Here is a 26,814-nt window from a genome sequence, read left to right as displayed (position 1 = left end):
AAATAAAAAAAATTTTATTTTGTAAAACTTATAAATTTCCTGATTGGGTGATTAATTTTGCGCCACTTTGTACTTATTTATTTGCACTCTTGCCTTTAGTTTTGCTTTAAAATATTCGACTTGAAAAGCGGAACTAGTGAATGGAAGTTGCGCTGCGTGATGATAGGGTAAAGGGTGTTGCTAACCACATCGTCTGACTAAAATGAAATTTGAGTAAAGTGTGAATTATGCATTTTCCTATATAACTACTCTATGTCGGTAGTATACTACAAGGCGCTAAAGCTTACACAAATTCACACACACACATACACACGCCTACCAATACATTTATGCAATTTCAAAACAATAAATGCCCGCATGCATGGCTTAATCGAATCTAACAGTTGTTGTTGTTGTTGAAGCACAAAGCCAACAACACAAGCACAGCATAACCATTACAACAACACAACAATAACAAATGCCCCCACAATTCATTGCCAGCATTTGGCGCACAAAAGAGCTCCAAAAAAGTGAAGGTGCGAGGATACCCCGGACCCAAATGAGGTTGACTGCTGTCAAAGTGTGAAATAGGTAAACACCTATTGTGTGAAATGGGTTTGTTGTTGTTGTTGTACAGAATTTCTGTTATGCTACCTCAATTATTGTACCTTGCGAGCGAACGCACACTGACGCACATAAGCTGTGCAGCGACGTTTGTTGTTATAATTTTTGCTGGTAGTGTTGTTGTTGTTCTTGTTGTTTTTCATGCGAGCTTTTATTATTCTTACTAAATGAGAAAAAGGGTTTACAACCTCAATTTTCGTTTCGCATTGTTCTTTGTTTATCGAATAAATGCATGGAAGCGGCCGAGTGGCCAACAAAGTCTCAATGGCCGTACTCCGCCTTGGCTTTGGAAACTGGCTGTGAGCACCTTTTAGTTGACGGTTGGCTCAGCAAATTTTATTATTATTTTTGTGTACAATATTCAAATGCGTACTGGTAGTGGTAGAATTTTCGAAAATGCACGCAAACATTAAAATTAATGAATAACAATAAAAGTGAGCCCCAACTACCAAATAACGGGTTTTCTCGTTCGCAAAGAGTGTTGCAGAACTGAGCTAAAATGACGGGAGTCTAATGAAACGTCAACGAGCTAATGGTGCAAATATTTGTTAACCCATTGATGACACTTCATGCTCGCTTTTAGGTGGTCACCAGAGAAAAGTATAAATCAAACAAAATACAAAACAAAAAAATACAAAAAAAAAAGAAAAAATTTAAAAGAGAAAAAAATATCGAAAAAACCCTTTGTCTCCTTTGTTCACATTAATGACTTTATAGCCTCTCATAACTGAGAAAATTTTCAGTTCTGCGCGCTACACTTTTTCTGCTGCTATGGATGTGAAGGGTGGTTAAATTTTAAGGGCCGATACTGAATGTGAACCACACCTAAACGTGAATTTTTTTTCTGCATTTCATTTGACATTTTTTAATTTCAGACCAACTCAATTCCAACCATGGAAAGATACACAATCGAGCAACGCCTTAAAGTTATTCAGGCTTATTATGAAAACGGGCGTTCAAATCAAAATGCATATCGCGCACTTCGTGATTTATTCGGTCAATTTAATCGTCCAAATGTGCGTACAATCGGAAAAACTGTGCAAAATCTTGAGCAAACCGGGTCTTTAGGAGATGTGAAAACACCAGCATGCGTACAGCTCGTACTACAGAAAATTTCGCTGCTGTTTGCGATAGTGTGGTTGAAGAGCCGTCCACCTCAACTCGTCGTCGTGCCCAACAATTGCACCTCTCACGCTCGTCGTTGATGAACATTATGCGTAAGGACTTGCATTTACACGCGTACAAGGTGCAATTGACTCAAGAACTAAAGCCTCTTGATCATTTCAAGCGTCGTCAATGGTCAGAATGGTGGCAGGAAATGGCAACAGTCAGTGACCAATTTTCGAAGAAAATCATCTTCAGTGATGAGGCACATTTTCACATCAGTGGATTCGTCAATAAGTAGAATTGCCGCATTTGGGCGAATGATAATCCAAGAGTGATTGCCGAAAAACCAATGCACCCACAAAGAGTGACTGTTTGGTGCGGTTTATGGGCCGGCGGCATCATTGGGCCGTATTTTTTCGAAAATGAGGCCGGTCAGGCAGTTACTGTAAATAGTGTTCGCTATGTGGACGATATGTGGTTTAAACAGGACGGTGCCACTTGGCACACAGCTAACGAAACAATAGCTCTTTTGCGCGAAAAATTTGATGGCCGAATAGTCTCATGTCGCGGCGATGTCAATTGGCCGCCAAGATCATGTGATTTGACAACGTTGGACTTCTTTCTTTGGAGTTATTTGAAAGAAGAGGTGTACGTCGATAAGCCAGCAACAATTCAATGAGATAATTCGGCACACTACTGGCATAGAACCTCAATTATGCCTCAGCGTCATCGAAAATTTGGACCATCGGATGGAGGTGTGCCGCCGAGACTGCGGCGGCTATTCGGCCGATCTTTTATTCCATACGTAATCGAGTTATACCAATATTATCATAGTAAAGAGAAATGACAACAATTTCTTAAAAGAATTGCATTTTTTCAAAATCAACACCGGCCCTTGAAACTTAACTACCCTTTATAAGTCTGTCAATTTCTCTGAGCCAACACAAATATAGTCCGCACTCATATCCTTTCAAAATTGATGATTGTTGCCACAAAATGTCATACCGGCACATGTTTGCATGTTGTGTCCGCGTACTGAGCTATTACTGTGCAATTCTTTTGAAACTTTTTATCCTCAACATCGTTTGACAAGCATTTGACAGTTTTGCGGTAATTAATGAGGCACTGAAATTTATTGCTTGGCCAATCTCAATATTTGAGAAATTTAAAATTTCTTAATTAAAGTTCATCTAATTATATTGGGTGTAACGAGCTATAGTGACATATGTAGGCAGCGAAGCACGATTATATATAGTCTCTTATCTTGAGTCCGAGCTCATGCGCTCTGGGCAATGTGAGTATGCCTATGCACATATAATACACAAATGCTCATTAAACTAGGTACGAAATAGAAATAGATTTTATTGAAAATGCTGTTTAAATTATCGAAGTCTAATCAATAACCATTGAGCTCATCATGATTGTCTATGACCGTAGAATTGATAATCCTGAGGCAGTCCAATACCAAAGTTATTTGAATTTTTGCCATTCATCCTTTTTATTCTTGAATGTAGCCTTCTTTCTGCTCCACAACTTCTTTAATTCTCACAAAAGGTTTTCAATGAGCTTTAGGTCGGCCGACTGGCTTCACTAATCCATAACATTAATACGATTTTGATAAAACCATTCACGTACTAACATTTCGGAGTGTTTTGGATATTATATTACATAAAAAGCCACCGAAGTTGGATGGTCTCCTCAGCAAATAGCCTCATTAATTCTTGAAGTATGTCCATGTAAATAAATTTGTCCATTTTATTGGTTATGGGATGAGAAGAGAAGTATACTCAAATCATTTGTTGCCGCCACTGCGCTTGGCTGACTGCGGTGAGCACTCTTGTGCCTTAAGACTTTACAAGCAATTCTGCCAGGAAGGTTCACCAAAATATTTAGTGGCTCCTAAAACACTCAGGCTAAAAAGCCCATGCATTTAGAGCTCCGGAAAACGGTGGATAGTCAAGGAGGAAAAGAGAAAATTAGAGAAAGAGATAGGAAAGAATAGAGGTAGAGGTAGTTAGTCCTGTAAAAATTTTCCGGATTCTTTGGCAAATCTGTAAATATCCTCCAGTTTTAGAGAATGAATATTACTCATTCTCACGACATCGGAACACAAAACTAGTAGCCTTGCTCTAGCAAAGGCAGGCCACTCACAGGGAAAATTCTCAGTACTATCCGCCTCCTCCAAGCAAGACAGGCATATTGGGCCCTCAATGATTCTAATAGTGGTCATATGCTGACCCCATGGGTTGTGTCGACAATTTCGTTTCCTTGAACACCGGGGTGTCCTGGAATCCATATAAGCACAAGCCTGTTTTGTTTTGCGACAGAATTAAGCTTCTTCTTACATTCTTGAACAATCTTTGAGGTTTGCTTCGCGTTTTCCAGAGCCTTCAGTGCAGCCTGAGTGTCACTGAAAACTCCAATCTGTTTCCCACTCCATCTCCTCTGGATTATCCATTCGGCTACCCTCAAGATGGCAAAAACTTCCATTTGGAAAGCAGTTGCCATTTCTCCCACAGCATAGTGATACTTATTACTATCGTTTAAGTACCATCCGGCTCCAGACCCTATTTCATTCTTGGACCCATCGGTAAAGAAAATATCCGTCAAACCTCCCTGAATGCATTCTGGATTGCCCCATTGCTCACGCTGACATCAAATTTTCTACAAATTGAAACTATGGGTCCCATGGTCCTCTTTAAGTGCCGAAAACAGTGAATACTGCCCAGATATCATCGTAAACATTTTTCTGTATCCCGATGTTCCGTCTTCGTGCCAGAAACCATATTTATAGATTCTACACATTGCTTTTATTGCATCGCATTTAGAGCATCGCCGGAGGTTGTACTCATGGAAAGCTGGTATATCACCACCCAGGAGCTTCTATGGACGAGGTAACACAAGAATGCGTTAGAACGTCAATTACAGCTGTCATGTGAAGGATCGCGAATTCGGAATCGAATTTTGGGTAGAAGAAAGAAAAAAGCTTTAACATTTCCATGTTTCTAGATGGCATTAATTTTTCTCTCCCGAAACCTTCCATGGAAGTATTTAGCAGGGTACGACTGGCTGATCGCAGCCGTAGGGCAGCAGGTCCGCATCGCTCCCGTGATGCACACGCACGCTAAGCGCTGATGCTTAGTTAGAGCTACCCACACTGTTGAGAGAGTGGCTCTCGATGGGCAAACGACCGCGTCAGCATCCATCTCCGGATTCTTGGGTTACAGCGCCAAGATTTTCCTGCTAGACGTTTGCAGATGGCGTCAGCCTACCTTTCCAGTTAAGCTTGGCATCTAGGAAAAAGCTAAGATACTTGCCATGGCGAGTATTTATTTGTAAGCAAATTTCGCTAAAAAATTTTATCGCCACAGCCTAATAACATCTACGTTTCTCTATTAGAAACCTAACCCAAGTAAGTCAAAAGGCCTCGGCCTTTGCATTAGAGATTGTGTTTTAGTTTTAACTCTCTAAGTAGAACTATTATTATTAATAAATATTTATATAATTAAATGAAGTCTTAAAAATCTTCAATGATAGAAATCAATTTTTTTAAAGAAAATAATTTCACCTTTCTGGCAGCAATACTAAGCGAAAATAGATTTTCCCACTGCACCATTTGCCCGTAAAGTGAATGGTACATGTAAAATGAGAAAAGTTAAATTACTTTTAGTTATTTGGCTATTTATACACTCATACAAACACACTTAAAAGCCTTTCACTTATCTTCACAACTTGAAACTATCAATTTACACTATTATCTATGTCCTTGCATGCCCGTTTGGGGAAGAAGAGATAATGAATATAATAAAATTTCAATGCATACCAAATTGAATGCTTCATTGCCATTTCCAGCAGACTGCAGGCCAAAAACCATGCAAAGGAGACATAGAGGATACTGGGGGATGTGAGTCTAATTTCCATGTAACATTCTTCCACACATCAACTTTTCCATCTGCACCATCAACTCACCCACCCTTTAATAGCCTTCCCTGGCTGTTGTTAGTTATTGTAAGTTTTTGTTAGTTTCTGTTAGGTTTTTCACTTGATGCGCATAGTTTTTGATTGACTGTAGCCTTTTTAGTTGAAAAGGAATAATGAATTTGTTCTTTTCATATCATTTCTGGTGATTTATGAGCTGTTGAAATGTTTGTGTGCTTGAGGGAATTGTACGTTTTAAATTGACCTGTGTCCAGTGACTGTAGTTAAATACGAAAAGTTTTTGATAGATAAGACAGACCAGTGATTCAGTGACAAATGGATTTGCACAGAGGTGATTAGGTGGCTGAAGAAGTTAGTGAAAGGTGATGGGATCCAAAAAAAGGGGGAAATTTGATGTTTGAAACTTTGCCTTTAAGATATATATAAAAACTACATCTCTGTGGTGGGCGAAAGGGGTGAATGGCTAAAGCCTGCACTGTTTATATCTAACAAAAAAATATTTGCATTTTCAATCATCGATATGGGGCTGCCAATTTCGGGTATGCCAATTTCTGGGTTCGTGCGTTTTTTGGAAGAAACTAATATAATTCTACCCAATGATCTGAAAATTCCGGGACTGTTTAAATAAAATATAACAGAGTTAAAATTCAGGCGAATTTATTTTATCTGCTTACAAATATGACCCATCTGAAGCAACACACATGTGCCATCGTTTCACCCAGTCCTCCATGCACCCCTGGTAGGCCGACGAAGGGATGGCCTTCAGCTCCTTCGTCGCTTTCTCTTTGATCTCCTCTATCGACTGAAATCTCCTTCCACGAAGTGGTAACTTCAACTTGGGAAACAAAAATAAGTCGCACGGGGACATATCAGGTGCTTGCACGATGGTATTTACTTGGAGTTTGGTCAAATAATCCCGCACAATTTGGGTTTGATGTGATGGCGCGTTATCATGCAAAATCCGAGAATTGTTTGTCCACATTTCTGGCCGGCCAGGCAGACATTAATGATCCGATGGCGGTACAAAGTGGCAGATATGCGTCTAACAGTCCTACCAACATAAGACAAAATTATGGACCGGTTCCCACGTGCGGTACTTTGTGATCATAGGATATATTAATCTAAATCAATGGAAATCTTTTCAATTGTTCTGCAATAGGCAATTAAGCTCCAATGGCAAGTAATACTCGAGAACAAGCAACACTTTGCCATTCATGTGCCTAGAAAGAGGAGGACATACTTTATGTATTTCTCTGTCGAAATCTGGTTCCAACTTTTTTGAAACCTTTTCAAAGCTTCTTGAAAATTAGTGACCCATATTACAGGTGAGGTAGTTATTTCCTTCCAGTTCTTAGTGAAACCAGAGCGGCAGCAGAAGTAGAATGGCTTCAGTAGTTGGTGCAGAGAAGACCTGGATACTTATGTATGACGCCTAGGCATATAAATAAAATCAGCAGCGGGTGAAAAAGACTACATCACGAGGAGGTTGACGAGGTTGCAGTATTATTTTTGAACCGTTTTTATAATAGGTCTATTTATAAGTTCGTGCGGTTTTACAACAGATGGCGTAACTTGATTATTATTCCATCGATCCACATTTCCAAACATTCATTGGAGAGCTACTGTCGTAAGGCACAAACGTCAGTATAAGTTTTTTATTTGAAGCGTAAACAACAATATTTTTACCACACTTGAAAATGTCGAATTTCGTGCCAAATAATGTGTTTTTGCGGGGAATTCTTCTTCATTATTTTAATATGAAGAAAAAAGCAGCCGAAAGTCATCGTATCTTGGTGGAAGTTTATGGTGAGCATGCTCTATCTGAGCGAACGTGCCAGAAGTGGTTTGCACGCTTTAAAAGTGGTGATTTTGGCTTGGAAGACGAAGAACGCGAGGGTGCGCCGCCAAAGTTCATGGATACCGAATTGGAGGAATTGCTCGATCAAGATCCGGCTCAAACGCAAGAAGAGGTTGCAAAAACTTTGGGAGTTGATCAATCAACCATTTCCAAACGTTTAAAAGCCATGGGAATGATCCGAAAGGTAGGCCATTGGGTGCCGTATGAATTGAAGCCAAGAGACGTTGAACGCCGTTTTATGGCATGCGAACAACTGCTTCAACGGCACAAAAGAAAGGGTTTTTTGCATCGAATTGTGACTGGCGATGAAAAGTGGGTCCATTACGACAATCCAAAACGTCGGGCAACGTATGGATACCCTGGCCATGCTTCAACATCGACGTCGGCGCAGAATATTCATGGCCTGAAGGTTATGCTGTGTATCTGGTGGGACCAGCTGGGTGTTGTGTATTATGAGCTACTGAAACCGAATGAAACGATTACGGGGGATGTCTACCGACGACAATTGATGCGTTTGAGCCGAGCACTGCGAGAAAAACGGCCGCAATACGCCGATAGACACGACAAAGTTATTTTGCAACATGACAATGCTCGGCCACATGTTGCACAAGTGGTCAAAACATACTTAGAAACGCTCAAATGGGATGTCCTACCCCACCCGCTGTATAGTCCAGACCTTGCGCCATCCGATTACTATCTCTTCCGATCGATGCAACATGGCCTGGCTGACCAGCACTTCCGTAATTACGATGAAGTCAAAAAATGGATCGATTCGTGGATTGCGGCAAAACCGACCGAATTTTTCACAAAGGGAATCCGTGAATTGCCAGAAAGATGGGAAAAAGTAGTAGTAAGCGATGGACAATATTTTGAATATTAAATTTGTAACCATTTTACGTCAATAAAGTTTCAAATTTCGAAAAAAAACCGCACGAACTTATTCATAGTCCTATTATTTTAAATGTTTGTTAATTTATTTTCATTTTGCATTTCTCATTTTTGTAATATTTTTGAAATTTGTTTTTACTTTTTTTAACCTTTTACTTAGCCAAGCCGCAATCCAGGCACTGGACGCGACTATAACAACCTCTAAAGTGGTGGCGCAAAGTAGGAATAGCCTCACCAACTTGAGTGAAAACCATAGAGTAACCTTAATTTGGGTCCCGGGACACCGGAACATAGAAGGTAACGAAAAAGCTGATGAACTGGCAAGAGGGGGATCTGCCATGAATAGCGCTCTTGCAGTGCCAGTATTCACTCCACTAGGTGCGGTCAAGAAAGCAATTTCCCTAAAATACCTTCGAATTGCAGATTGTAGAGGGAGGGACTAGACGAAATGCAAAAACAGCAGAACGTTATGGCCCACCTACAACCTCAAGCAATCGTCGACATTAATAAACATGAAACGACGGGACACCTGTAGACTTACGGCAGTCATAACTGGCTTCTGGTCTATCGGGGAACAAGCCGCCAAAATGGGCATCCCTCACAACGCATACTGTCACAGTTGTAAACAACCGGAGAAAACAGAAACAATCTTCCATTTCCTCTCTGAATGCCCTGCCCTCTGGAAGGACAGAATGTTAACCCTGGGCAAACCGCTGTTCGAGAGACGCTGGCTTAGACGTCAACAACCCAATAAGGTTCCTAAACTGCACAGACTGGATATACCAACCAACCAATCTTTTACTTTTTGTTTTTAAATTTTTTATATTCATGTAATTTTTTTATCTAATTTTTTTGGGTTTTAATTTTTTTTTATGTAATATATGTAATTTTTTTACTCTTTTAATCTTTTTGAAATTTTTTTAATTTTGTGTACATTTTTTTTATATTTTAATGTTTTTTTAAAGACCTGCTATTATTAAAATACTATTTTTGAATCGCTTTTTTATTTTAAATTTTTGTTAATTTATTTTCATTTCGCTTCCCTCATTTTTGTGATATTTTGGAAATTTTGTTTAACTTCTTATTTTGGTGTTTTACTATTATTTTTAATTTTTTTAATTTTCTATATATCTTTTTATTTTTTGATATTTTTGTAAAGATCTAATATTTCATCGTCCTTTCGGTTCTAATTTTTATTTATTAATTTTTTTTACTTTTTAATATTACTGTTATTTTTTATTTTTGTAGGTTATATTTCGTTCTCCATTTCGCTCTTTGTTACTATTTATTACTTTTTCTAAAATTTTTGGAATTTTTCTGTATAACGGGAATTTTCTTACCTGTTACATTTATTTAATTTTTTTCCACTTTTTATAAGATTTAAAAAGATTTTGTTTTATTCATTTATTTTATTCTTTATTACTTTTTATTATAAAGTATATTATTATTTTTTTTTAATTTATTTTTGTATTACTGTCATTTTTTTCCTTTTTGGCAGGTATTTTTTAATTCGTTCTTTATTTCGCTCCTTGTTTTTATTTATTAATATTTATAACATTTTTAACATTTTTTTATATTACTTCAATTTTTCTCCTATTTTTTTCTATTTTATATGCCGTTCTCTATTTTGATCCTTGTCTTTACTTATTACTTTTTATAAAATACATTTTTTTTTTATATTTCGGTAACTTATTGCTTTTTATTTTTGTTTATTAATATTTTTATTTATTAGGGGATAGATACCTGTAAACGGTCATATTTTCTTTGGTTTTCATTAAAATTATTTAAAATGAAGAAGTCAATATATTTCTTTAAAATTGGCATACAGTTTACTTACACATTAAAATAATATAAAAAGTTTTGTTTTTATTTGAATCGTTTAAAATGGCGGATGTACACTCAATACTTTCAGGAAGGTCGCAGCGGGGCTTCTCAATCGGCGGGCATTGTAGTATCGGCGTCAGTGACCTGAATGCAAAAACCCAAAATTTTTTTTTGTTTATTACTGCCATAATTTTTATATGAATTGACAATAAATGAAAACAAATTTGCGGAATAAAATGCTTAAAAAAATGAGATTTGGGGCGAATTTTCCTACCATTTTTGCTTCGAAAAATTTTCGAAAACTTGTAAATTCACATAGAAAGTGATATCATAGAAAAGATGTGTGCAAAATTTCAGGGAGATCGGTCAAGTTATCGTGTACGCCAATTCGAAAAATATAGTTTTGAAAAAAAAAAAAAACGCGTCTAAAGTTTGAATACATGAAAATTCAACCCCTCCCAGCGCTCGAACGCAAAGAATAGAGTCGTCACGGTTGACGATCCACAATATAAGAAATACTTAAATTTACGTTCTAAAAATTGTTTGAAATATTCTTAAGGGATTATATTAACATTTTATCAAAAAAAAAAATTTTTTCTTTCGGAATTTTACAGGTATCTGTACCCTTAATTTTTATAAAACTGTTTTTTTTTTACTTTAATTTTTATAATTATTTTTGTGAGTATTTTATATTTCGTCCTCTATTTCGCTCCTTGTTTTAGTTATTACTTTTATAAAATTAAAAATAGTTTTTTATATTACTAGAACTTTTTATTTTATTTTTGCAGTTATTTTATATTTTATTCTCTATTTTCCTCCATGTTCTTATTTATTACTTTTTATAGAGAAAAAGAGGTATCTATTTTTTAAATGTTATTTATTATTATTGTAGATTAAAATTAAATCTATTTTAAATTATAATTTTTTTTATATTTTGGTAATTTATTGTTTTTTATTTTTTTTTTTGTTTTTGTTTATTTTTATTTCTTAATTTTTATAAAATGAATTTTTTTTCTTAAATTTTTATAGTTATTTTTGCGAGTATTATATATTTCGTTCTCTATTTCGCACCTTCGTTTAGTTAATTTAGTTTTTAGGTTTTAGTTTTTTTTTTTATTTTAATATTTTTTGTGTTTTTGTTGTTTGTAGATATTTTAATATCCTTGTTTAAGTTTAATAAGTTTTATAAATTTTTTTAGTTAAATATTTTTGTTAGATTTCTACAATTTTTTATTTTTTTTATTTATTGTTTTTTTTTGTAAGTATTTTATATTACGTTCCCAATGTAGATAAGCTCCAATCACTTATGTAACTCATTTTCTGATTGATCTTCAGAATCAAAAAATATTATATCATAACGCGGCTTCACAAATTTCAATATTTTTTTTTGTTCTCTTTTTCCAAACTGTTCAATTCCTATGTAGAACCGCTTGCTGGCTTTAATGTAAATTTTTTATATTTAAAGTTTTCCTCTGCTTAAGTGTGAAGTTTTTAATTTTTTAGGACCCACTGTTTATAAGGAATTCCTTCATCTTTTTCCAACTGGTTCGTAAGATATGCCTAACGAAGTGGTAAATTGCAATATCTCGAAAGCTTGTCCAAAGAAAATTAACTCGATTTTCGGAATCAGCGAACGTGCCCATTTTTTGCTATAAAACAGCCTGGAGCTGTTCCTTTATTTATGTAAAAAAATAGTTAAAGTAAAGAAACTCAAATGCGCTGCTTCCACCTTTCGGACTAAGACCCCCATTTAGCCGTAGACACAAACCCTACACAAAGTTTAATAAAAATCGCATGACTATTTAGGAAGTTCTCCGCTATATTGGATTCATTATTTTGAATTTTGAAAACTCTAACCTAAGATTCGTAATCTACGACCTCAAAAACCCTCTCATGCGAAGTTTCATTCAAATCTAGCAATGGCTTGATATTTTTCTACTTTTGAGGGGCCTCTACCCAGTGTATGGCGGTAAACAATTCACAAATTCAAAAATTTAGCTAAATTTATTATTTTTAATTTTTGCTGGAGATGATTTAGAAATATTGCAGCCTTGGTGTTGCTTAGGCGGCAACTCAGAGCTCAGAAGCTGTTAAAGCCTTAGTTGGGCACCCGGTTGTCATCAGACTTCTCTGGCTAGATTTTTTCGACTTTTGACCTGAATTTAAAATATTTCTATTACAGCTAACGACTTGAACTGCCTTCAAACTTTTTTTAAAAAACTTTCAGGTATGCACTTTTATAAATCATTGAATTCCGGTGCAATAAAGTTAAAGTTTCAAGTGGTCCAAAAGTTGTGTTAAATTTTAAAATTTTTTTCTGCAGACGGTGTTCGGTGTTTTCTTCCATATACAAAAAAATTTCAGAGTAAGCGTTAAATGAAGCAAATGCACAAGACCGCAACCGAAAAAATTCTCAAAAATAAGTGAGATTTTTGATCCACTTGAAACTACAGATTTATAATAATTTTTCCACTGCTGTAGCTAAACTGACCTTTGTACTGTTCTCCAACATTATTTTATTTTTTTAAAGCAGGTATAGCTTCAGTAATATTTCTTTAAAACACTTTAAAAGTGAAAAAAAAATCAAAACAAATCTCCATCAGCTAACTATTTCTTTACTCCTATTTTTCTTCTTCTTTCAGCTCCAGCTGTGCGAATTGATTGCATTTTCATGTAACTACCTTGCAACATCACCTTTCGCAGACACATTTAGCCGCTCGAAATAGCCAAACAAATGTTCAAATGTTTGTTTTTGCAAAATGTGCAGTTGCAGCAACGGAAAATATGAAACAGCAAAAAATTTATATGAATGCAGTCAGCTAAATGTTGCAAATAGAGTTTCACGAAAAAAAAGAGACAAGCAAAAGCAAAAAAAAAAACACCAAAAAACAACGTAAGCGATTACCAGTGTTTCTGGCTACCTGTAGGTCTCTGTGGCATGATGGAAGGAGTCAAAGTGCAAAAGTTCCGGAGCGCAAAAAGTTCCTGAGTAACTGTTGCTGGCAGTCAGCTTTTTGTTGGTGGACCCTATATGGCATGACAAACGATGCCACTTTTTGCTGCATGCATTTGTGAAATTGATACATTTTCGTTGGGGCAAAAAGGTATGCAGCTTCCAAAAAAAAAACAAAAAAAAAAAACAAAAAAAACACAAAAAATAACAAAAAAAGGGAATTCAAGTTGAGTCCTTAAATCAATGATGTTTAATACTACTTTAAATAACTACAGCAGAGGGACTTAAAGACGAGTTCTGACCATTTCTTTCTTTCTTCTTTAATTCTACTAATTTTGCTGTGAAAACACAGTTCATTCTTCTACATAAGTCATATAAAACCAAAACTTGTGTAAATTAAGAAAGAAATAAAAAAAAAGTTCATCAAAATTTCGAATTTTGTTTTAGAATTTTTCCAAAAATTTCGAGTATGCAATTTTATAGCACAATTTAGGAGGCCTTAGCTAAAAATTTCTTTATTATGGGATATGGGTCGTGTCGAAGGTATTAGTTATCATAGCGCTGAATGAATAGATTAGGAAAATTTTTTGGTTTTGATAGAATTATTTGCTGAAGTGGGCGTAGAAGAAGATTTGGAAGACGGGTGGGACCATGATGTTTACGAGCAAGAGAAAATAAAGTTGAAGAAGCGTTTAATAGAGCGGTAAATTTGAAGTTGGATTACCAAAGATAATTTTTTTTTATAAAAAAATATTGGTTCCTGGGGATTAAGGTAATTTTTTCCAAACTGATTGGTTTTGATGCAAATCCCTAAAACCAATTAACTTTAAGGCTTCTGCACAGTTTCAAAATAAGAAAAACGACCATCACAATCTGACCCACAGAAATGAAGATGGTTTTAATATGTGCTATGGAGAATTATTTACAAGTATAAGTTGGTAACTTTGGATGACATTTCTTTTCAAGCAAACGGTCTGTGCACTTGTGTATCGGCATTCATGCCACTGTTGAGAGTTATGATTTTTGAGATCCAACGCAATACCTCTTTTACTCATAAGTGCTTCTTTGAATTAAGTAGACAATTGAGTAGTAAAGTCCTCTCTCGACGAACAAAACAAACACTCTGCAAAGCTGTCATCATGCCCATACTAACGTTTGGCGCAAAAGCTTGGACTATGAGAACATCCGTTGAGACGTCTCTTAAAGGGTTTGAGAGAAGGATTCTGAGGAAGATTTTTGGACCGTTGCTGGCGATGGAATAATGAGCTTTACGGCGACATAGGCATAGCGCAGCGAATAAAGATCCAGCGGCTTCGTCAGTCGAATGGATGCAAATACTCCGGCTCTGAAAGTATTCGATGCGGTACCAGCTGGGGGTAGCAGAGGAAGAGGAGGGCCTCTGAGTTTGGAAAGATCAGGTGGAGAAGGACTTGGCTGGTGTGCCCAACTGGGGGCGAATGCACGAGAAAGAAACGACTGGCGCGCTTTCTTAAACTCGGCCAAAATCACATAAGCGCTTATCGCGCCAATGAAGAAGAAGAAGAAGATTGAAGAAGAAAGGTTTATCTAGAACTAGGAATTTAAGCTTTGCATTTTTGATTGATAGTCAAATAACATTCAAGATTCAAAAATTTAGTTTATGTTTAGGTTACAAAGTTGATACATTGGAGTGAAGAACGCCTAGTAGAAGACGAACATTTTTTCCGTAAAACCCTTTTTCATATATGTAGATACCATTTTCACCTCGGTTAGTTAACAAACCCAATTGTCCAATTTGATGGTTAGAAAAATCGCATATCGTCATGGGAAGCCGATAACACTTGTTTGATATTTTTGAAAATGACGAATAAGTTGGCATTGCTGTCAATAGTGAGCATTTCCTCACCACTTTAACTGATTTTCAATGTTTCGAAATTGAAGACGATGACATAAAGGACACTTAGCTTAAACATTTGAAATATTTAAAAAATATCCATTACAAAATATTAAACAGTTTTTTGACAGGGAGGTGCATCAACAGTTGGGGTTTTTTAATTCTGTTGTTTTTTTTTTCTGAGAGTTCAAATGATAGGTTTAATTAAATTATTGAAATCGAGGATCAAATATTATTACTGGGTATGGGAATCAGTTTGTCATGCCTACCGTCCCATTACGGCCGTTTTTCTTTGAGACCTCGATTCAACCCATTAGCTGCAGTCGGTAACGACCGCCAGTGATGGTTTATTGAGTTCATAATAGATGTCGCTCACATCGCAATTGCCACTTTGGAAGCGTCGCAACCACTCTTCACAAGTTGTATTTAATGGAGCGTGTTTACCGTAAATATTGATCAATATGCAACACGTTTCAGCTGCACTTTTCTTTAAAAGGTAATAATGAGGCATGACTTCTCGCAAATGCTGTTTTTTCGGGACGAACGTAGACATTTTTGACGTCAGATAAAAAAGGATCTTTACGCTTCAATCGAATGTCAACTACTGTGGTCGAGACCTCACATATACACCTTCAAATCACCATTATATTACTAGAGCGAACACAAAAATAGTATCAGCAGCGATACCTCTTTTATGAGGGCGGAAACTTATTCCCATACCCAATCCATTGACGAATATTCCGCACCCATGATGACTTCTTTCTTCCAATACCTCGCCTGACTTCAATATTTACTTGTAGTATACGTTGAAGCAGATTATATATTATTTATAATTTTTATTAATCTTATTATTTTAGGTAGGCTCTTTTTCTGCATTTGATGCATCTTAGAAGCGCGCTTTTGCTATTCACTCTTCTAAGTACTTCAGAGTTAGCGATACGGTCGGTCCACCGAATTTTCAGTAGTCTTCTAGTACCCACATTTCGAATATTTCTATGCGTTTCTTATCAGAAACTTGCATCGTCCAAATTTCCATGCCAATTCTAGAAACTCGTGAAAATGTAATGAAAACTTGGGTTAATATAATATGTTGTTTTTGTCCACAGGATTATGCATTTTCTTCCATATAATGAATGCTCTAAATTTTTTCTTTGTATCGAGAAAATAAATAACATCGCCAGAAAAAAATTATTAAAAATCAGCACAGTTTTTAAGCCGCCTGAGACTTGCACTTTACTGTACAGAACATTGCTCTGATTCGAATTAAAAACTTTGAAATTCAATTTCGATGAAAATTCGTTCACATACCGGAATGTGCGAAGGCCTCCTCAGCAGCAGTGGCAGTAGAAGCATCAGCGCCAACAAAAGAATTCTGGGACAAAGGCGAGAGAACATTCGTATGCTAACAAGTACCAGTATTAGGAACAGCAGCATTAACAACAACAGCATTGGAATTCGATGCATCGTTCTCAGTTACATTAACAGAGCGCGAAGGCGATAGATCAGCAGCAGCAGCGACAGTAGCAGCACAACTACGCAAAGGAGTGCCAGTAGTAGTACCAACAACTGTACGTTCGTACGATGAACCCGAGAGCGCGTTCGAATTATGATTGGCAGCTATATTAAGTAGAAATAGCAGCAGAGGGCATGCTAATAGCAACAACAATTGATACTTTAGCAGTTAACATTTTTGTACAATACTATCAACTGATATATGGCATATTTAGAAAACAATATTTTTAGGTAATTAACCGCCTTAGTTAGGCGTGAAGAGTTGAGCAGATAAAGAACGCAATTAAATGCAATATTCGTATTATTACCAAGTAGCTCGCACATTTATTTGCTGCTCACTTTTGCACAAATTTTATGAAATTTGCTTTTACAAGCTTAACAGAAAATTTTATAGGCAGCGCGTAATGTATGAAAGCTAAAACAAGTTGAGTTCTCCATGGTAAAAGCGAGCAAAAAACACGACCGTTCATTTCGTCTGCTGCTGTTACTACTTGAAATATAAAAGCAAAAATTGGCCCGCGAAGGCTTTAAGTAAAAACCAGGTAGGCCCTAAAGCATAATTTCTTAAAAGTTTAAAAGTCTTTTATTACACTTTAGCACAGTTTTTGGCAACTGTTTTCCGCACCGAAGCCTCCACACTGGCAGAAAAAAATCAATTCGCAGATTCCCCCAATTTTTTTCCACGCAGCGTCGCTTTAACAAAAGTGTAAACTTTTAGCGTTAAAAAGCAGAAAATGTAATCCTCCGCTTTGCATTTACCCCAAAGATGCTGCCCCTGCCAGCCACCCGGACCCATACAAAAGCATGTTAATGACAGCTGTCATTGACACACACACACACACACTCACAGGCACATACGTGCATAGATGGGCAGCGTAGTGCGTGCAAATGCACACCTGCGCGACTGTGTGGCAGCGAAAAAGTTTGAGTGACAGTGTTGCAGTTCGAGGAAGCTTGAAGTGTTCCCCACTCTCGTGCGCTGCTATGCATGCATAAGCGCCCCATTTTACGCACTGCTCTATTGACTTACATGGTACGTATGTATGTTTGTATTTGTTAGCCCGAGGAAAGGCAAAATGAGAGTTTTTCTTAGCACGCTTTTTTATTCAACACATTTCTGATGCGCTATGGATGGGACTCTTTCTACAACACACACACAGACGCATACTTTCACAGCTTAACATTAACCCTTGGTGAAGGCAGTTGCGGCGAAATTCGAGCATTGCTGTTGTAGAGGGCAGGCAATATGAGTATGTGTATGTATGTGACTAGGCAAAAGTGCAATGCAGTCGCTAGTGTACACATACATACACACCCCTCCTGAATTTCTTATGCGCAGATTTGCTGGAAGTAGGCGAAGAAAAAGAAAGGAGCGAAAAACTGCATTCAAAAGGAGTGAAATTGCAATTCCAATTGTAGTGACATAATGACAGCTACATTGCACACACGGTTGCATTACAACAACAACAATAGCGACAGTGCGAAATGAAAACCGCTCACTGCAATGCAATGCAACAAATGTCATTAAAATGTTTAGGGGCAGCCACAATAGATTTAAGAAAGGGCGAATAAAGAGCTGCAAAAATAGTAGTAAATAGCAAAAACAAAAACAAAAAAACACAAAAAAAAATAAGTGAAATAAAAGAAATGCCTTGCGTTGGAAATTGCGAAACGCGAAAACACGAGGGGCTGCCATTCGCGCCTTGTGGCATGCTGCGGCAAGATGCTAGCAAAAGCAGCAAGCAGTAAGGCAGCCAGCTAGCAAGTTGAATGACCTAAGACAATGCCTTAAAGTGTTGGGTAGGAATTTTACGCTGATCAACTAGGAAGTAAAAAAAAATTACACAAAGTATTGTTGTTGTGATGGGAAGCTGATATATGGCATTTGACATAGCGCGCACATGCGTTTAGGTATGGGCTCTGGACGGTTTTGTTTAGGGCGATTTCCCAGTTTATGTGTGCAGTGTTCAATAAGAAAAATTATATTGGTACATATTTTTTTTTTTTTTTTGTTAAATTGTCCTCCTAAGGGGCGAGCCTTCATTTGCGGCTTACTTGGCGTAATGCTTTATGCGCTTAGACACAGTAATGTGGCATGCAATATGTTGAAATGTTGTCAATTAGTGGCATTCATGTAAATAATAGGAGACATATTTGCTTTGTCTGTGGTTAAAAGAGATTCATAGAAGGGTCAGTTGGAATTAGATTTTTTCTAGGGACGAGCGCTTATAATTCTTGCGGAAATGGATAATGAGCCAGAAGGACAGTTAGTGTCCTTTTAAAAGGATATATGGCACACAAGAAATTTACGTAAAACGCGGTTTGATAACATAACAGTAAAAAGCGATACCAAGTCATGTGGCTCAAGTATTCGGGCACTGTCGTGAATTTTTTTGAAAATTGGTTTATTGGTAGACTTGGGTTTAATAAGAACTAGGCTGAAAAAATTGAGTGTAATAAGAAGTAAGCTCAAAAAAAATTTTGCAAAAATTCTATAATTTTGAGTTTTGTTTCGTATAGAGGTTTCTAAATATCTTAGGTGCTTTTTAATGTTAAACAAAAAATGTTTTAACATTTTTTTAGGATAAAATAAACTTCAAAAAAAATTCACAAAAAATTATATTTGTGGTTTTTTTTCGTTAGAAATATTTAATGAGGATTTTGTATTTTGTAATTTTTCAAATTCTCTGGTAAGTTGTACGTATGTCTTTAAATATAACTCAAAAAGTTATGGGAACCGCGAAATGAAACGTTCAGATATTACTGCCCGTAGTATCACCTATTAGTGAAAACAAAAAATATGAGCCGGCTTTTTTCAAATAGGTATTAAAAAAAAAAAATCTACAAAATTTTTAACGAAATAAAAATAATTTTTTCCGACAAAATTTTTAACACAAAAACTTATTTATTTAAGCTTGTTTCTAACTTTTTTTCTACAAAAATTTTAACAAGAAAAATGTATTTATTTTTATTTGCTTTTAATTTTGTTCTACAAAATTTTTTTAACCAAAAATTAGAAAAGAACTAAACAAATGTTTTTTGCTACAAATTTTAGTAGAAAAAAACTAGTGACCGTAGTACCACCTATTAATGAAAAAAAATTTTAGGGCATGTTTTTCAAATATCACACAAACCAAAAAAAAAAAAAAACAATTCTATAACATTTTTACCAAAAAAAAATAGGTTTTTCTACAAAATTTTTAACACAAAAACTTATCTATTTAAATTTGTTTTTCATTTGTTTCTGCAAAACTTTTATTAAGAAAAATTTATTTATATTTTTTTTTTGTATAAATTTTTGCTATACAATTTTTTAGCAAAAACGTGTTAAACAAAATTTGGTGTTTTTAAAAGTGGTTGTCCTTAAAAATTTTGTAGACGAAAATGTGTTTTTGAACCTAACTTGTAAATTTATTTTTTTTTTTAACTTGTTTTAGTTAAAATTTAAATTTAAAAATAATTTTTTTTGTTAAAAATTTTTGTAGAAAAAAACTACTGACCGTGGTATCACCTATTAATGAAAAAAAAAAAATTTCCGAAGGCTTTCTTCAAATATCACAAAAAAAAATTCTACAAAATTTTTAACAAAAAAAATTATTTTCTTTTACTAAATTTTTAACATACAAAAATTTATTTTAATTTGTTTTTAAATTATTTTCTTCACAATTTTTAACCAAAAAAAAACTTTATAAACTAAATTTGTTTTTGTTTAATATTTTGTAAAAAACAAAAAAAAAAAAAAACAAAAAAAAAAATGTATTTCTAAACTTAATTTTTAAATTTAAACTTTTATTTTAGGTTATATTATTTAAAATTAAAATTTAGAAATAATTTTTTATTGTTAAAAATTTAGAAAAACTCTAAAAATATGTTTCTTTTCTTAAAATGTTTGTAGAAAAAACTCTGATTTTCTTAAAAACTTAAAAAAAATTTTTTTGCTAAAATTTTTTTAGAAAAAAACAATTGACCGTAATATCAACTACTTATGAAAAACAATTTGAGGGGCGTTTTTTCAAATCACACAAAAAATTCTACACAATTTTTAACAAAAAAAAATATTTTTTTCTACAAAATTTTTACCACAAAAAAAAATTTTTTAATTTGTTTTAAAATTTTTTTCTACACAATTTTTAACAAAAAAAACAGAATAAAAATAAATTTGTTTTTGTTTAAAATTTTCTAGAAAAAAATGTATTTATAAACTTTATTTTTAAATTTAAATTTTTTATTTTAAGTTTTGTTATTTAAAATTTATATTTAGAAATAATTTTATATTGTAAAAAGTTAAAAAAAACATTAAAAAAATATGTTTCTTTGGTTAAAAATTTTTGTACAAAATTTTTTTTTCTTAAGAATTTTTGTAGAAAAAAGCTTTTATTTCTTGAAAATTTTTGTAGAAAATAACTTAAACAAATTTATTGCTGAAATTTTTGTAGAAAAAACTAGAAAAAAAAATCTAAAATTAATTTTTTTCTACAAAATTTTTAGCCAAAAAAATATTGTTTAAAATTTGTTTATTTATTTTTAAATGTTTTTCTACAAAATTTTGAAGAAAACAATTTTTTTTAGTTTTTTTTTTTAATTTTTGACAAAAAAAATTATACTAAAAATTTATTTATTTTTATTTCTTTATTTATTTATATATGTTAGAGTCATAATTATATATTAAATAACCAATACACTAAAATTTAACAAGAACTCTGTCTACAAAGCTTTCGGCTCAAGAAAGAATCGACGATATTTCACATTAAAACCCCCAATAATAAAGTCTTCCAAATCTCTAATTTTTTTCAAAATTGTTTCAAATTTACTTTTTATTATACTCAAGCCTGCAAATAAACCAATGTTCAGAAAAATGTGTGGAACCCTCCAAAATACTTGGATCACTTGCGAAAGAGTCATTAAATCCATTCCGAATGCTCGACATTAGTTTTTATGTGTAGGAGAACACCCAACACCGCCAGAAAAAATGTTGTTTTAAAATCAACAAAATTTTTAAGGCATTTGAAACTTGCACTTTATTATATCAAAACTATATGAGCTACAAATCTCCATCCTCAAAATTTTCCCAGAGATTCAAATTAAAAGTTTGAAACTTTGATCAAGGTTTACCCAATTTTATAAATTTTTTAAGAAGCCTAAAAGTATCTCTCGGGGTTATATGGTTTTTCTTGTAGTATGAACTATATTTCTATGAAAAAATGATTGAAATTAAAATATAAAATAAATAATAAATTAAAAAATTATTCAAATTAAAAAATAAATAAACAAATAGTCAAAATTTATCAAAATTTGTTGTTTACTCTTTTGACGCTGACTCTACGTTAAGAATACTTGAATAATTGTATACTTGTTGTTGTTCTTCACCTACTACTTATTATCCCTACTCAACAGAAAGCCCCTTCGCTTTGCGCTCGCTCAAAAATCTAATCTACAAACTATAAAATGTTTCAAGCTGCCACCAATAAAATGTCAATTTGTCGCCTGCTCGAATCGCCAACAACGTCACTATTACTATGACCATCATTAGCGCCAATTTCAGTCAATCGACATAATTAGTGATACAAAATTTATTAGTTGACAATTTACAATTTCAAATTATCAACACATAAAATTGTTCGGCTGAAGGACATAAAATAGTTACGAACTTGCCAGCGGCAATAGTAGTTAAATTACAACAAATTTGTCGAAGGATATACCTACACACATATAGTTTAATGAATGAATGAGACCCCCACCATATTAAGAGGACAGATAGTTCGCCTTACATTCATCAATGGTGATAACAAGCAAATTGCGGTCACCATAGGCTGCACGTTAACCCTTTAACGGCCTTGCAAGCTCTACATTAGATTAGATATTTTTGTGAAGTATAATATAAAATATTTGTTAAGGTTCGTTGTTGTGCTGAATTCAAATCTGTGTCCAATTTCGAACTTTTTAATGAGAATTTTTGAAAAAGACACGCAGGTTATATCCCATTAAATTTTAGTAAAGTGTTTCTCAAAATATCCGCTTAGATGTTGTTTTAAATTAAAACACTATTTCACAATTTTTATTCTAAATACGGCTCTTAATAATTCCAAGTGAAAAATGGCATCATTTAAATATCCACCATGAGCTAATTCTCTTTACAAGAAAATATAGACTGCCCGCAGTCCGCCCGCTAATTTTGAAGGAGAATTGTAAATGGAAAATTAAATGGAAATCAAAAGGCCAACATTGCATTGCACACATACAATACAAAAAAGAGATCCGGATTTAAATGGAGATTAACACCTCGAACCACGCACTGGCTTTACACTTCGTTAGTTTGCCCTATTTTGCTATATCGAATACTTGTGTGGCGGCCATCAACTCAAAAGGCAAGTTATACCAAGCTAACTAACATGGTCCAAAAAACTGCATTTTTATGCATCACCGACGCTTTAAAGACCACCCTTAATAAAGAGCGCAGCTGCTAGGCAACTTACCTGCTCTAAATCTGGTAGGAAACCACGTGGCCGCCGCTTCAGCGCTTAGACTTTACAGTATAGCGCTATGGAAGACCCGGCGGTTCGGCCCCGCTTCTATACTACGTACTATGAGTAGTTATAACCAAGAAATCGATTACACTTTTCCGAAACCCACCTTCAACAGGCTCTTCAAGACTAACATCCCGTCAAGAAGAGAGTGGCAAACGCAAAGAAGAGGGGAAATAAATTGTTACACAGTTGAATCCATATATAACTTTTTACACGGTTGAACCCAAGCTAGAAAATAAAGTAGACTATGGAGCTTTTCAAAAGAATTACGACTATAATTACCTGTCCAGCTTCCAGACAGACACAAACACGTACGATAAATATCTTCTCGGACAGCCAGGCGGCCATCAAATCAATGGAGGCAGTTATACTAAGATTAAAAGCTGCTCGGGAATGCCTACCAGCTCTAAATAATATCAGCACCATCTTCAAGGTCAGCCTCTTATGGGTTCCGGAATATTGAAGGAAATTGCAAGATCGATGAGGTAGCTAGAAAGGGTACTAAGCCTAATTTGTTCGCAAATAGCTAAGGAAAAGTCCGGAGAATTGCAGAACCTCTCAAGAGAGAACCTCTTGTAGATCGTGGCTTGTGTTACCGATCAATGGCTGTTAGGTAGGCACTCTCCTAAGCCAGGGGTATTTTCTCACGAATACTGCAGAAGTTGTAAAGACGAGGAAGAGGGAGAAAGAGTAGAACACCTCCTCTGTAATTGTCCAGCCTTAACTAGGAGTAGAGTAAGGTTGTCAAGAAAATACCATTTGGACACTCCTAGGAAACTATCCGGTGTTGGGATAAAACCTATCCTATACTTCATAAAATAGTCTAACTCCTTCCATGAAAACTGACAGTAAGGTTCCCGTGTTACACAGTGGCCCCACAATGGATCTACATGCTTTACGTGAGCTTGGTTACACTAAGCCGACTGCCACAAAAACCTAACCTAACCTTAAAAATGTCCACCATGAGCTCTTCTACTGGTAAGATCTCCCAAGCAGTCGATTCATGAATGCCTAATTGTTGAGAACGTCGAGGGTTGTTCAGCGACACTTTGCGTTTATAGCAGCAAAATTCCCAACACAACATCGAGTATTTGGTCTGGCAGTCTCTCAACATAACTATTTTTTTTTTTCCAAATTTAAATATTCACCAGTCTTCGAATTGTCGACTCATTCGAACGATTATTTTCACCAAAAACATCACGATCAGTTGTTCTTAAAGATCCTCCATTTTCACAATAAGTTTCAATAAATTTAACGCGTAGCTCTTTCGTGTGAGAGTGCACATCTGTTTCCTTGAAAAATGTCAAAGATGGCATCACAAAGGTACCTACATATATTCTATTCTATTGTACTATTCGCTACTGACAGCTAGGCACCACTTTTGAAGGACCCTTTATAACAAAGTGCTAGTTTAAAGTTACTGAAAAATCCCACTGATTTTTGAAAATTTTTTTCTCTAAATGTGTTCCAAATTTGTCTCGTAAATACATACAAGGTCCCGCACTCGAAGTGTAACCAGTTAAAACGGTCCTACATTTAGTTTGGAAAATTTCTTTTATTCAATTCAAATTAAAAAATCTGTGAAAATTATACAAAATTACGAATCAATTTACTTTTGCTCGACATGACCACCTTTTGCCTTGACTTTGGTCTTGTGGTGGTCCAGAAACGAATCGAAAGCTGCCCGAATGGGTCTTGCAGGTATTGTGGCCCACTTGTGGACAATGGCTTTTTCCAGGCCTCGAGGCTGGTGAATCTTTTAGTTCCGACCCTGCTCTCCAAAATGACCCAAAGAGAATAATCTATCGGATTCGCGTCTGATGAAATTGAGATCCATTGTGTGGACGCTATGAAGTTTTTAACGTTGGTTTTTAGCCATTCTTGGTTCACTTGAGCTTGTGAGATGGTGCCGAGTCTTGTTGAAACGTTATTGGTCTGCCACCAAAATGTTTGGCTACCCACGGCTTTAAAGCAATCTCCAGAATACTTTCCAGTTAATATTTCCCTTTGCCTTAACCTTTCCCTTTGACGCCGGACGCTAGGCTCGATGAAAACGAGCGCCCATCTGCGGTTACGGCGGCCCAAACCATTACCTGTGACGGGTGCTGCCTCCCGCTGGCCAATCGATGACTTAAATTCTCATATGAACGGTCGGTCAAATAAACCTTATCGTTTTGCTCAATTTGAAAAATTTTCTCGTCAAGAAACACAATGTTCGGAAAATTATCGCTTTCGGCCAAGTGAAGCAACTCCTGTGCTCTCTCAAGTCTGACTTGTTGCCGCTTTGTTGTGAGATCATGCGCTTTTGGACCTTGCAAGGCTTGACTTTGTGATAATTTTTTAGTATGCGGTGGATGCTGTGGTCAGATATTTTCAGTTCCTTCGCCATTTTATTGGCACTTCATCGGGTATTTCACTCAAGTCGCTTCTTCACTTTTTGAACCATTTCACGTGACGTTTCGCGATGCTACCAGTACTTTAAGATGCTCGAGCTCACGAACAATCGTTGGTTGTGATTTTCCTGCGAAATATAATGCAAATACGTTTGAAATCCAATACCGATTTTCTTTCTTCGCGTTTACTCTCGGCAAAATGCTTCCGCGCGCTTGTGAACAATACTCTGGACTGCCATTTAGCCAACTAACAGAGAACTGATGCAATGCGCGAGCGGTCTGAAGTTGGTTACACTTCGAGTACCGAACCCTGTATACATAGAATTTCTCTAAGAATTCTGATTAAAATGTTGCAAATTCTAAATTCTAAATTCAAAATAGTTGTGATAAAGTATTAAAATTTTTTTTAGTTTGTACAAAGTTTCAAAATTTGCATAATATGGGTTTTGTTCCTTCTCACAACGGACCCATTCATTCGTGGTCTAAATGGCATCGCTGTCTCTATGTGTGATACGGGTCGAAATAATAGCGTCGTTAAAGGGTTAAAATGGAATCACAGTGATGAGTGACTGTAATGTCAATAATTTCGTGGCATTTGTCTATTAACACCGTCATTACTGCCAATTTGCTAGCGAAATTGTGGCAGAACTAGCAGAATTCCTTATTGGCATTTCTGTTTATTTTGTGCTTGCGACCGCTACACAATCACATCGAGGCGCGGGCTTTCTTCACTACAGCACCAGAACTACTGCCTTTGCGTCCTCTATTACTGCCTTTAATTATTTACTAGTTGCGTTTGCCGCTGACAATTTTACGCGCATTACAATTACGCAACTGTAAAGCGTCCGCTGTAGGTACGCCCTCCTCACTCACTGTGCCACACCCACTCGCTGTGTAGCTACTTACAAAAGCTTGATATGAATACAAGCATAAGTGGTTTAATTTGCTTGCTGAACTATTGTATTATTTTCCGGACGTTTGTGGTTGTTGGCCCGTTTGACTGTCTACGCTCCGCTTCGCTTATCCGCCACAAATTATCCTGACCCGCGCAGATTTGCCGACAGGACAACAGTGCACACAAGCGTACGCAGTGTAGATATACTCATACACGCATACATGTACATACATACATATGCCACTATGTCGTGAGTGCGATTTTTGCATGCTACAAAGTCGAGTGTTTTTTTAAATCTCAAATCCCCAACCGCCCTCATGCACTCACTCCACCACAAGGCACTATGAACTTCTGCGCTTGCTATGCTTGGCTAATTTTGTGTCGCCAACCCAAAGTTGGTTTTTACTGACTCCACAGACCTTTTGCCTAAGCATGGCGTCCTGAT

This window comes from Anastrepha ludens, chromosome 4 (genome assembly GCF_028408465.1).
Source record: "Anastrepha ludens isolate Willacy chromosome 4, idAnaLude1.1, whole genome shotgun sequence".
NCBI lineage: Eukaryota > Metazoa > Arthropoda > Insecta > Diptera > Tephritidae > Anastrepha > Anastrepha ludens.
The sequence above is the reverse complement of the archived record's forward strand: the minus strand, read 5'-3'. Positions refer to the sequence as shown.